The 13,709-nt window shown below is 34.2% G+C and overlaps 1 protein-coding gene across 1 annotated transcript in view; it reads right to left on the reverse strand.

Annotated features, from left to right (window-relative positions):
• LOC145683807 (uncharacterized) overlaps nt 1-11,974 on the reverse strand; it is a 33,500-nt gene extending 21,526 nt beyond the window's left edge. Inside the window, exon 1 of the mRNA XM_081755398.1 lies at nt 11,896-11,974. The gene's annotated coding sequence lies outside the window, so the exon portion shown is untranslated. The remainder of the gene's footprint in view (nt 1-11,895) is intronic.
• Between the last annotated feature and the right edge of the window lie 1,735 nt (nt 11,975-13,709).

The raw sequence follows: 13,709 nt of genomic DNA on the forward strand, positions 1-13,709 counted from the left end.
TCTCTATGGTGATCAACTTTAAAACCGGAAGTAGTTGCTATCTGGCAATACCGGTTTGAATAAACGATTAAGAGAGAATATGGTATACATTCTTAGAACCTTAGACACATAAAGAACATTTATTGCTATTACTTATCCTTTTTGCTCCATGGACATTCAATATTGAAACTGGAAGTTGTAGCACATTTCTTTCATTTCCAGTTTCAAGGGAAAGTTGAGGATTGAAATGAAATGTATTTTTGAAGTTTAATTCAGTGCTATTCAACCGGGGGTACGCGAAGATGTTTCTGGGGGTACGTAATGCTGCTTCTGGAGGTCTGCTAGTAATGTCTGTTAACAGTTCATTGCAAATCAAATTTGATAACTTTTCAATTTGTAACTTTTGTATTTATGTTCGAAAAGAGTACAATGAAATTAGTGACAGTCTTATTTCACAACTTCTTCCATTTATGTCAGCATATTTGTGTGAACAGGGTTTCTCTGCATTAACATTACTAGAAAACGAAGCACAGAGATTGTTTGAACTCAGGATCAGCTCTGATTCTCGCACTCTCAAAGATTCGACCAAGATTCGACCAAAAATGGAGGAATTGTCGTCCCGGAAACAAGCTCAATCATCTCATTAGCAGATTAGTTCTAAAGTTACTTTTAGTTTTTGAATTTTTCACATTACGAATTATCAGGGAGGATGAGGGGGAAATCCTTCTCAGCAGAACTGGATGTCTCCTATATGTTTTGAAATAACCTAGTTAACTTTTTCGGATGTGCACTTTATCTCCGTGTAAATAGTCTGTTGATTGGTACACTGATTGTCTTTTTGTTGGGTCTCTATTTGCCTCTCCTTTCTAATTAATAGAACATGTCTATTAAGGTTGGTTTAAAGGGACAGGTTTTGCCGATAGATGTCGCTACAGTCTTCGTATCTCTCCCATGTATTTTTTACCTTTCACGAAAATTTACAATTTCTCTTACAAATTTCAACCTAGAGACTTCAATTTTTTAGAAAAGGAACTTCATAACCTATTAAAGAGAACAATCCGTGCCGATTTTTTATTTACAATTTTCTTCATTGTTGAAATGGCTTGATTGTTAAAATGGATACCCAAACCTTTAACAATGGAACTGTTTCAACAGTGAAGAAAATTCTAAATAAAAAAATCGGCATGGATTGTTCTCTTTAATAGGTTATGAAGTTCCGTTTCTAAAAAATTGAAGTCTCTAGGTTGAAATTTGTAAGAGAAATCGTAAATTTTCGTGAAAGGTAAGAAACACATGGGAGAGATACGAAGACTCTAGCAACATCTATCGGCAAAACTTGTCCCTTTACACTAACCTTAAGTTAATTTCGAATTAAAACTTTCTTTTAAACGGCTTCAGGGGTACACAGTAAGATGGCGAACTGTGTCTAAGGGCACACGAGAAAACAAAACATGTTGAATAGCACTGGTTTATTTGATGTCCTCGCTATCAATTACAATTTTTAAAACCGGAAATGATTGATTTGTACTACTTCCGGTTTCAAAATCAATTCCATCAACGAAATCGATTCCTAAGTTTCGACTCTGTATTTCCTGGTCAAAATTAATGGTGGTACGTAAAGTTGTTTTTGAAATTTTCTGTCTCCCAGACGAATATACACATATAGATAGACAGAGCATATGTATAAGGGAATTTTGTAAACCAAACTACTTTAAAATGATATGGGAGTAGGGATGGGCATAAGCGAATTTGAGCGAGTTTTCTTTAAAAACTCGACTCGACATGAAACAGACATCTTTGAGCTCGATTCGAAAAATTTCTTCCAACTCGACTCGAATGGCTCGAGTCAAGTCGAGTCGAAAGAGCCAAATCCTGTGAAGTTTCAGGTACTCTTTTCAAGTATCCTATATAGGCAATGTAATTAATATCACTGATACTACTACTAATACAACTTCTCCTACTTCTTCTTCTTCTTCTTCTTCTTCTTCTTCTTCTTATTATTATTATTATAACAATCGTGTATAACAATGAAAGATAGGCGGTTTCTATATAAATACTAAAAATTCATTGACTGCCGATCTCGGTCGTCGAGAAGTCTTCAGGAAGCAAGGACATAGTTCACAAGTTTCTGAATTTGAGTTCCGGAGGAGGAAATATTCGGGCTCGAGCCAAAAATTGTTAAAAGTTACAGGGCGCTAGCCAACCATGTTCAAAACTGCTTGTCATGGGTTTAGTTTTGTCAACGGCTCAAGCAGCTCGGATCTCAGCTCATTCACTATCGAGCCGAACCGAGAAGTGAGCCGAGCCAACAGCTTACCCAACCGAGCCGACTCGAGTCGATGGCTCTCCTAAGCCGAACCGAATCGAGCCGGTTGACATCACTACCCGGGTGGGCTTCTGCTTAGGCTCAAAACTTCGACCGTGCAGGTCTGAGCTTTGATGGTCATAACTACAGTATATACTTATATTAGTGCTCACGACATTTGAGGCTGTCTTGTAGTCTCGTTATCGAGACGAGACGAGGTACGAGCATTGTCTCTTCTCAAGAGCAACACTAAAAGTATTTCACATTACTGCTTACATTTCTCATGGCTATCGCTTTCCAGTCTAATCAGGCCATGATTTCTAGAACGAGTTATAACGAGCTGAATGAGCGAACCATTTATTAAACTCGACTCGACTCGAAACTCTACCTTAGAAACTGACTCGCCTCGGAACTCGACTCGCGAAAATTACCTTTGAGTCGACTCGTGCTATCCCTATATGGGAGCTAAGACATAACTAAATGTACATGAAACCTTTTTTGCTAATGTGAGTGAATTAAATAAATGGCTTATACTTGCCACGGCTGTTAGCGAGTCGCAGACATATACTTGCTTGTAATGTGTTCTTGTTTCTCACAGTGACAACTAAAGTAAACACCAGGTTAATGCGTTATAAAATAATTTACTTGTTTAAAAGGAATTAAGATATCATAATTTTCTTATTGTTTTATAAGACCAATATACTTCAGTAAATGCCTACGTAAGTTATATTCCGGGGCAAAGTTGCTAACTTATAAAGATCAAAAGTTAATTAGCCAATGAAAATCAATCGAATCTTCTTAACATCAATACTTGAAAGTTTCCTGCAATTTACATCAATCTCGAATTTATGTCTGATATTTTATATATATAAACAATGGTTCTTCAGGATACAGATAATAGAATACTGATAATAGAGGATTGGGAATTGTTTTTAAATGATACCATCTCCCTCGATAACTCTCTAATGAAACCGGAAGTGGTTAAAATTCACTACTTCCGTTTTCAATACTAATTTTCAAAGAACAAAATAGTAAGATATATCGAAATGTGGCTTTTGAAAGTGATTCAGCGTCGCAGGAATAGGTTCCGTCTTCTGCATTAACCCTCTATTCAAACCGGAAGTGGTTCAAATCAACCATTTCCGGTTTCAATATTTATCTTCATAGAACAAAAGCAGTTGTATAGGCCTATAGCGACAACCGGTTTACTACGACCGATTCAGGCTGTTAACAGTACAAACATATAATCTCTATCCAGATCACACTACCAAAATCGGAAGTGGTTGAAATTTACTATTACTTCCGGTTTCAACATTGATTCCTGTGAATCGAAAACGGTACGAGATATTGAGATGCAGTTTGATGCAATCGATTCAGCTTCTCAAGAATAGATTCTATCTCTTTCCTTAACCACGTATTCAAACTGAAAGTTGTTCAAATTTACTACTACTTCCGGTTTCTAATGGTTGAAATGTATTACTACTTCGGGTTTCAACCCTTTTCACCTTATAACAAAGACATTAGTGTACAGCGAGTAATGGCTTTATAATATGGATTCAGCGTCCAAGAAATTGGTTTTATCCTTGATCTTATTAATCTATTGCAATCAGCGGTTATAGGTAGTGTTATTCTATTTTTTTTAAGAACCGGTTTTGTACACACACACACACACACACACACACATACACACACACACACACACACACATATATATATATATATATATATATATATATATATATATATATATATATATATATATATATATATATATATATATGAGAGTGAGAGAGAGAGCGAGAAAGCATGTGCAGGTAGGTAGATAGATAGATATAAACAAACCATACAAGGTAGACAAAAGCAAATTTTCGACTGGATACCTCAAGCGATAAGTGGAGACCAGGGTTGGCAAAAACCAACAAAAACGTCGTTTTGGTTTAAACCAATTTTTTTTTTGTTTAAACCAGGTTTGTTTGGTTTAAATAATTTGCTCTATATATTCATATCATATATGGACAGAAATAGGTTTGTTTCGGCTTGATGTTATTATGCAACAACCGGGTTATGCTGGAAGTGGTCACATAAACTTAAAGTGGAATAAAAACCGCTTCTCGAGTTGCATCCGAGAGAAATTGTCCTCCATTTGAACTCGGAACCAGGACTAATTGGCCACAAATGCGATACGTCTGCCGACTCACTCACGAAGAAATCCTGATAAAAAATACGTTGTACTGATCTTTACGTGCTTCTTAATATAACTGTCAAGAGTCATTTCAGAAGGACAAAAAGATAAACAGTTGCACAAGTGAAACCATTATACAGAATTACATATGAACAATTTCAAAGTATTACGGAGTACAGAAGTACTAATTTAGTTCAAGTTAATTAACAATGACTTTTATTTGTCCAAATTAAAGAAATACAACGACTTAATTTGCATATCAGTAAGGAAAGTGAATAAAGATACGAATTATTTCAGTCCACTTTGGCTCAGACTCATTTATACATAAATAGGTACCAAAAATACTTCTCATTTCACTAAATGCCTCCCGTGGAGTCTGTATAACCCCCACACAAAGTACGGCATTTCGATGTATTTTATCAATAGTAAACATTGAAACGAAATAATATTTAGAATTTTTCTTTCATTGCAATTACATAACAATAATAACAACTACAAAAAATCACAAAACAAACATTTATAAACTTAAAAAAAAAGTTGCTTTTGTAGTATAATCTTTTTGAGTAATTTAGGTCTAAATATAATAAGAATAATATACGGGAGTGAAACGTGATAACTCACAAATATGTGTTCATTAAGATTTTACAAACACACACTTTTACGAATATTTTTCGTTTTTTGGTTTAAACCAGTTGGATTTTTTAAAGAAAAAAAACAGCTGGTTTAAACTTTGGTTTAAGCCATGGTTTAAACCACCTTAGTTTAAACCAGCCAACTCTGGTAGAGACCTACACAGTATCCTGATACAAAGTGGTGTGACAGCACTAGTTGGCACTGTGAAATCTTGGAAAGAAATTGTCCAAGATAGATGATTATCAAAAAGTATTGGAAAGACCGTAATCCAGAAACGAATCGTCAATTGTTGATAATGGTATATATGCGTTCCAAATATAAGCAACCCTTACCACTAGTCATGTGATCCCAGTTCTTGATATCTGAGCTTTTAAGATAAAGAAATAAATGCTTATACCGTGATCTGAGTGATCATATGTTTAGTCCTTTAGCTGTAAGAATTTCTAAGCGCCAAAATAGTTAAAATAAAACTTACTAGTTCCTGAGCATACCTGGGTAAAATTTACTGTTATGTATGGGTATAAAAAACGGTTTTGCAAACTCGAAATATTGTAACAACCGGATGAATAGCACCACTGCCTCTTATAGGTGTCCTACTGAAAGTTTGTGTACTGAATTTCAATAGTTTGGAAGTCTACCGTACTTTCACAGTGTCCAAATTAATATTTAACTACTGATGTCTAAAAGTGTTAGGCGTGAATCTCTTTTTGTTTTGCCGTTATGACTAAATGTAGTTCTTTGTTTTAAATAGTTGGAATTCAGTCGGAAGTGTTGTGACGTGTTAAACGTCTGAAAAAAAATATCTGAAAATAATAATGCTTTTATATAAGCTTAATTCTTTCTGAAACGTTAATGAAATATTGTTCGTAGGGAATTAGTCCTAGATGCGACAGTCCTATTAGAGACAGGAGCTGTTGTTTGTCCTATGAGCGACCGATTCATATACACTGAGATGATATATTTCCCTATCGTAAAACATGTTTGCCTCTGGCGTTATTAGCGTCCGAACGACCTTGCTATGAATAATGTACGTGCCAGTGGTACTGTTCGTCAAATATATTTTCCCTCTACAGTGAATAATAAAAAAAAAAACATGTTAATTTTGAGTTAGATTTGACATTAAACATTAAATAATTTAACGAGACAACAGGGATATTCAAATAAAAAGTACTATATTCCTATGCTATTAATTAATTAAAATCCAATTGTAATATCCCTTTTCTTCAAAAGCTCTGCTTTCTGTACTTAATTTAATTCAAATATAATTACTCACTAAGGAAAGCAATATATTTTATTTCGGAAAACTTAAACGTGTAATAGATTCGCCAATCATATCCTGTTTAGACTTCCTAAGACTCTATGAACAAAATGAGAAAATCATTTCAATAATAAAAAAACAACTTTTGAGATAACTTACATCTGATTGGCTATTTCCAACCAATCCCACCAATTGCAATGCAGTTTACTCTAAACAATCTAAAAGGTAAACAAAGTATTTAAATTATGTTCCCAATCTACCAAAACATTAACAAATTGTTTATGTCCAGGTGTCGTTAACTTGTAAAGGAAGAGAGGGGATTGAAGCTTTTCCTACAGGTATCTTATTAAGGTTTTAAGTTTTTAATGACTAAGCCTAAGGCATAATCGTGGGAAGTTAAACTAAAAGATTTCATTTTTTAAAATGTTAATTGTTAAGGGTGTATATTTTTTGTAATTGTGAAACGGCTGGAAGAAATGTGACCTCTAGCAACGTAAATCTTTCATAGTACATTTTAGGTTCTAAATCACACTAACATGAAACCGTGTAGCCACGTTTGGCCTAATCCTCGTTTCGCCTAATCAATTATCTGACACTTTTATGACAGATAAATGATAAGATTTGTGTCCGCCATTTTAGGCGAAAAAGGATCCTCGTTTGGTCTGATCCTCGTTACGCCTAATATGATGGACAGTAAGAAAAAGTCGTGGAAATTCAACTAGAGGGAAATTATAAGAGAAAATTTCCTAGTATATGAAGAATTAAGAATAATAGATTAATAGATTAATATTATATAGATTATATATATAGATTAATATTATATTAACTATTTTCGAGGAGTTAGGATTACCAAAACTCCTTTATGTATTTACTATGATCATGTATATATATATATATATATATATATATATATATATATATATATATATATATATATATATATATATATATATATATATATATCGACACGTTCTCTATCGATCCAATCGATTTATGGCATGGATTCCAAATCTTAAGAATAGATTTCATCTCAGCTGTAAGAACTAGTACAACTTCCGCTTTCGATATTGATTCCTAAATATTGAAAATCGTAAGAGATAACGAGAAATCGTTTTTGATGAAAATTCAGCTTCCGATAAAGAGGTTGCATGTCTCACATTATCACTCTATTGCTGCTGGAACTTACAGATGTATTTCCGGTTTCAATATTGAATCTGCATAATTTGGAAATATACAGTAATTTAACAATGTGATCAGAAACTCACATGTAAGAGAACAAGGTATAAATGTTTACATAATTTTGCTTACTGCACCGAACACCAGTAAACCTTAGCCCAGACGGCTACCCAACTGAATAAGGGGTTCAGCCCGATAGGTAGTAGACAACGTTCGCTTCATCGCATGGACTTCAGAAGCCGATAACCCACGAGGTTACCACTTGTCATTATACGTCACTGCGGTTAATGGCTTACACTTGCAACAGAATGCCGTGACTGAACAATATAAACGAGTAGCATGGTGCAATGAGTCTAGATTTCAATCTCATCACGCCGATAGTGATCTATAATTTGGTGCCTGCCCAACGAAATCATGTCAGGTTGGAAACGTACAAAATAATGGAGACTCTATGTTGATTTAGAATGCTTTTCTGTAAGTAATGTTTTCGTAAGTGTTGATGCCAAAAATAACATGCAGTAACCTTCTTTCCCAGTCCGTATGGTGTTCTTGTACGAAAAATTTAAGACAATTCTGTATGACTTTATTCGTCTGTTCTACTAAAGCATGATTATATGCGAGTGAGTACTTATATACGAAATCTTACTTCTGTACTAAATTCTGTCAATCGTGATTTCTTTTTTTAGGACCTTTGGTACCTATTATTCACCCATATTGTATCGAAGTACGCAGTTCTCCACAGTCAACTATATTTATTTCTGTATTACGGGTGGAAATGGAGTGGATCAGCAGGACAACCACCCTCATAACAGATCCCGGTTGGCCACCATCTGTTTAGAGGAGCATTCTACTTCTTTCTGCTGAAACAACCACCGGATTTCAATCTCATTGTACATCTCAGAGACACGCTATGAACATTCCCGGTAGTGTGAAACGAGTGGAAATTCGATTCAAAAGTTGTAATTTCAAAAATAATAATAAGAATTGGAATATATTTTTCTTCTTTCTTCGTTAGTAACACATTGAGATGTTTGGATTGTGGAATTATCCAAAGAGCAATTTGTAAGCGGAGCGATTTGACACAAATCACTCATTTCGATCATAGTTGTCCATCGTTAAGTTATGAGCAAATTTAGGGATCTTTTGTCAGATCTAGCTCGAAATATTTACAAATTTCATATCATTGTAATTACAATACAATCAGAATAGGATCCCTTAGAATGCATTAACAGTTTCAAAAAAGCATTGAAACTGGAATGAAATCCTCTGAAAGATCAACAAAACCTACAATAAAATAACTTTTGCATCCACATAAGAAGAAACACACAAACTATATTTCCTTTAACATACCGATTAGCAGTACCATTTGACAATATCAGATATTTGGATACAAACTGCAAACTAAAGTTACTTTTGAACAACACTCACTTTTAAACGAAATTAATAACAGGTGTAACTTGTTGTTTTCTTCTCATCTAAAATATAGCCACTATACCTGCTATAAGGGATTAAGTTTAACTGTAAAGTATGTAAGTTAATATTCTCAAAATGGAAAGGAAAAATAACCGTAACACAATTGTTCAACAGTTTTCCTAAAGCAAATAGTCCTATTGCAAATTAGTTATGGAAAAACTAATTTGTATTTCTCAGTTCTTCACATAGTAGGGAATATTTTTTCGAAAAGTTTCGCTCTAGTTTTATCTCCACGATTTTTTTATAGTTCGACATTTTAGGCAAAACGAGGATTAGGTCAAACGAGTATCCATATTTCGCTTAAAATGGCGGACATAAAATCTTATCTTTTATATGTCATAAAAGTGTCAGATAATTGGTTAGGCGAAACGAGGATTAGGCCAAACGATGCAACATCCATGAAACAAGTTAAAGAGAGAACCTTATCTTCTTCCATTATCTTAGTATGAACGAATCGGTGATCATAGGCCAGTTAACAGATCGAATCGGTCGTTCATAGGACAGTTGGCAGTTCCTGTCGTACGTAAGACTGTCGCAGGTAGGACGACACCGTTCCTAAGATGCCAGCGTATTTTGCTACCTGTGTCAATTTTGTCATTATCTTTGAGAATATTAACTTCAAATACTGTAATCGCTTTGAGTAAATCATTTGTGATAAATATTTGAAAGACAAATATCTGTTCTTCTTAACAGCAATAATTTATTTTAGAGTTTGACAGGGAAATACGTCTCTAATACTAAACAAAGAGTTTCAGTTTTTCACCTTCAAGCTGTTTGCGCAACACTTTGAAGCGATAATGTCAATTGCAGATTATCATTTTCTGGGAAGTCAATAATCTGTTATTGATAAGAAATATATTCTTTTAGTATAGATAACAAAAACTTTTTTGTATTTTATAGTGTTATGCGACAATTGTCAAGAACGTTAATTGTATTTGGAGAAATATGGAGATAAAAAATAAGACTAAGCACTATCTAGGTCGCAGGGCTGCCATCTGCAAATACTCTCAAACAGGTTGGACAATTTGACGGATTGATAATGTGGTTCAGATTGTTTTTTTTTTCTAACTTTGTTCTCATTTAAGTTTGGTGTAAACGGAAAAGTTTTGCCGATAGATGTCACTACAGTCTTCGTATTTCTCTGATGTATTTTTTTTACCTTTCAGTAAAATTATAATTTCTCTTACAAATTTCAACTTAGAGACTTCAATTTCTTAGAGGAAGAACTTCCAGTTTAGTTACCTCTCTTGCAGGAGATTTATAAAGGAAGTCCCGGTCTTAGAGCCCTGTGGACTGCTTTACTAAATACGGTTTAAATGGTTTGTGAAAAAATAGAATTGTATAAAACGCCGCGTTCCAATTAGGACGAATTCGCCTTTTCTAAGTAGATTGTTTTTAACACTATGTGTAATAATACATGGGGATTATAGGCGCAGGACACAAAGAAAGATGTAATAAAGTATAAAGATTGTAAAAAATGGAAGTATGTCAAAAAGTAAAATTATGTTCTAAATCACAATTGCAAAAATTGAATGAGCATGACGCTCTAGGTGTGAAGATGCCCGCCGCCATCTTGAACCTACCCCACTCTTGACAAGGAACTTCATAACCTATCGAAGACAACAATCCGTGCCGATTTTTTTTATTTAGAATTTTCTTCATTGTTGAAAAGAATTCCATTATTAAAGGTTTGGATATCCATTTCAACAATCAAGCCATTTCAACAATAGTTGGAATGGTTGGAAAAGTTATTTTGTGTTAAGTGCTAATAATATTATAGATTAAACAACAAAACCAAGCACACTTGGCGTCATAATAAATACTGACAATGAATTTGTACAAGATTTCAGAACATACTCTACTAGAAACACCTCACTGACTATAAATAAACTTAGTTTCCTCTTCTTCAGATATCTTTACTCATCGGGTATACCGTTTCAACATACTAAATAATACAGGGTGTATCAAAAGGACTTTAAAACTTTGAAAACTCATATTGATTTATTAATTTATCTTACAGACATGGTTTTAGTGTCATTGTTTAGCAAAATACATAAAGTTTTGACTCAAGTAGTATACTAGTTCAGAAACAAACCACCGCAAGCACTAGCAGCAGTTGCAGCAAAGATGGCTGCCTTTACTGGATCGGCCGAGGTGGGCCAATTGCATGACCACCACGTTCAGTGGACCTGACACCTCTTGATTTCTTCTTTTGGGATTTCACCAATGATACCGTGTTCATTCAACACTTCCTAGCTTCTCTACCAGAGCTCAGAGCTAGGATCTACCTCGCAACTGAAAAAGTCATACCTGACATGCTGCAGCGGGTTTTGCAAGTGATTGACTTCAGATATGATGTGCGCTGCATCACTATTGGATGACATATTGAACCTCTTTAGATATATGGCAAAAACTTTATGTATTTTGCTACAAAATGACAGCAAAACCATGTCTGAGAAACGAATGAATAGATCAATATAAGTTTTCAAAGTTGCAAATTTCTTTTTGATATACCTAGGTACATACAATACTTTAAGTAATTTCTAACCTCGGCAGAAGAAATTACACTTTTCAGCTGTGCAATCATTACAGTTATTGACTTGTACAGAAAATACGATAATACTTTTTTAAACTACAAACTACAACTTTAAACTGCGTTATTACTTTTTGTATCGCATAAAACAATTACTTCTGGTAAATACTAAAGTATTAAGAAGGGTCTTCTGATTTACGTTAAGAAAGCATTAACAAATTCATAAACTACTATTAAAAAATAGATGAACATTCTTGTCACTAATTCAAACGAGAAATAGTTACTGATTATTTGAGAAAGATCTCAAACGACACACATTTGTTTCTTATAATACAGAAAAATAAAGCAAAACGTACTTGTTAGTGTTTAAACTACAGGTTGATCATCCGTCGACTACAGCGTATTAGTGTCTGTATTCCAGCACTACTTCACTACACTAAGCTAAAGGTTGTACACTAAGCTATCAGAAAATTGTGGTTACAGCTTATCGTGAATATTATTATTTAGTTTCGTATTATCAGGAAAGAGATACTTAGCAGAAACTCAATAGCAGGATAAAAGATAAAGAAAATGCTTACACATCTATGTGAAATGCTGTATCTTTTTTTTTTTTTTTTCAAATACAATCCACACATTCATCAAATAATCTATCTATCTATCTACGTGGGCAAGAAAAATGATGATAATTCTGTTTCACTCCTATTATAGAAGTGTCAATTTTAAAATAACGCAATAAATATTTGTTACAAAGTTATCTTGCACATTCATTACAGTTATACGTTTTAAATTTCCACTCAGGACAGACAACAACGATAAGTAGCCTATGTAAGTTCTAAGATATGAACACTAAAGTAGTGAGAAATGTAAATACACTATTTCAACTAAAGAAAAATGTTCTTCGGAGCTCTCCTTTAATGTACATACAAAGCAAATTGTTATTTAAACAGTGAAAGATGCTTCTGAATTATCTTCTGTTAATACTTCGTTTCTTGTTGGATTCATTTTCAATTCAATATCATTCGCTGTCTTTACAATTACTAAAAGGCTTATGCAATTATTAATTAATACTGAATATTTATATATATATGTATATATGTGGTAATGAAAATATATAAATGTATAACCTTGTTAATATATATAGCTAAGGGTAAATGTATTTTTAAGGAACAACACTGTAACTGGGCCTAGAGCCTATTGTGTTGAATAAATAAATAAATAAATAAAAGGATAATCATGCCTGTTGTTCTATATGGTTGCGAAACAAGGTTACTTACTCTGAAGGAAGAATGCAGACTGAAAGTACCGTATTTGAAAACAAGATACTGAGACGAATATTCGGACCCCAGAGAAGCTGAAATGGCGGAAACTTCATAACGACAAACTGTCTAATTTATACCGTTTATCAAATATTGTTAGGATCATCAAGTCTAGAAACTTGATCCAGTTGGCTATGGACAGAAGCCAATGCAGAATTTTTCTGCGGCATTGATCTTCCGGATTCCACAGGTCATACAGTTAATTAGTTTAGTTAGTTTTACCATAAAATAAACATGTCTTTTCCTTTAACCTTTCTTATCAACATTGCTGTTAACTAGAAGTTACTTTCCATCGCGGTTTAAAGAAGTTACTTCTTTCGATGGATGGTGATATTGGTTAGCTTAAAATAAATCCAACAGTTTAAAGGGAATTGTGAAAGGTTCTCTTGTCTACTGATAAGAACATGATATTATGTAGAAGAGGTTACGGATTAATGGGGTTCTCTCGGAAGCTACCTAGATTAGTAGGAACCCAAGCTATCTTGAAAAGTAGCCAATTATTAAGAGTTATCCTTTAAACTAGTAGGGTCATGGGAGATCTTAAGAGAAAAGAGATGGAGTGGATCGCGTGTCAAATTCTAAACACGAGTTTGCAGATCTTGGGTCAAGTTTAAGAACCCAATTGCAATTCATAATCAGTCACGAGATTTAGTTCGGGCGCTATGCCTGCAGAGTAGGACTGACTCGCTAGCAGTCTGCCTCAACCAGTAGGTCTACTGGTAGGCACCCAGGACTTCGGTCTTGCCGCGCAGTGGGCGTATCCCACTCCCTCAGAGAATGGGGGTTACATCGCTTAGGCGAGTCAGAATTAGGGGACAAATTCTGAAGGTGCACAATGTGCACGTGCATAAAAT

The sequence above is a fragment of the Thermobia domestica genome, chromosome 4 (genome assembly GCF_964235325.1).
Source record: "Thermobia domestica chromosome 4, izTheDome1.hap1.1, whole genome shotgun sequence".
Taxonomy (NCBI): domain Eukaryota; kingdom Metazoa; phylum Arthropoda; class Insecta; order Zygentoma; family Lepismatidae; genus Thermobia; species Thermobia domestica.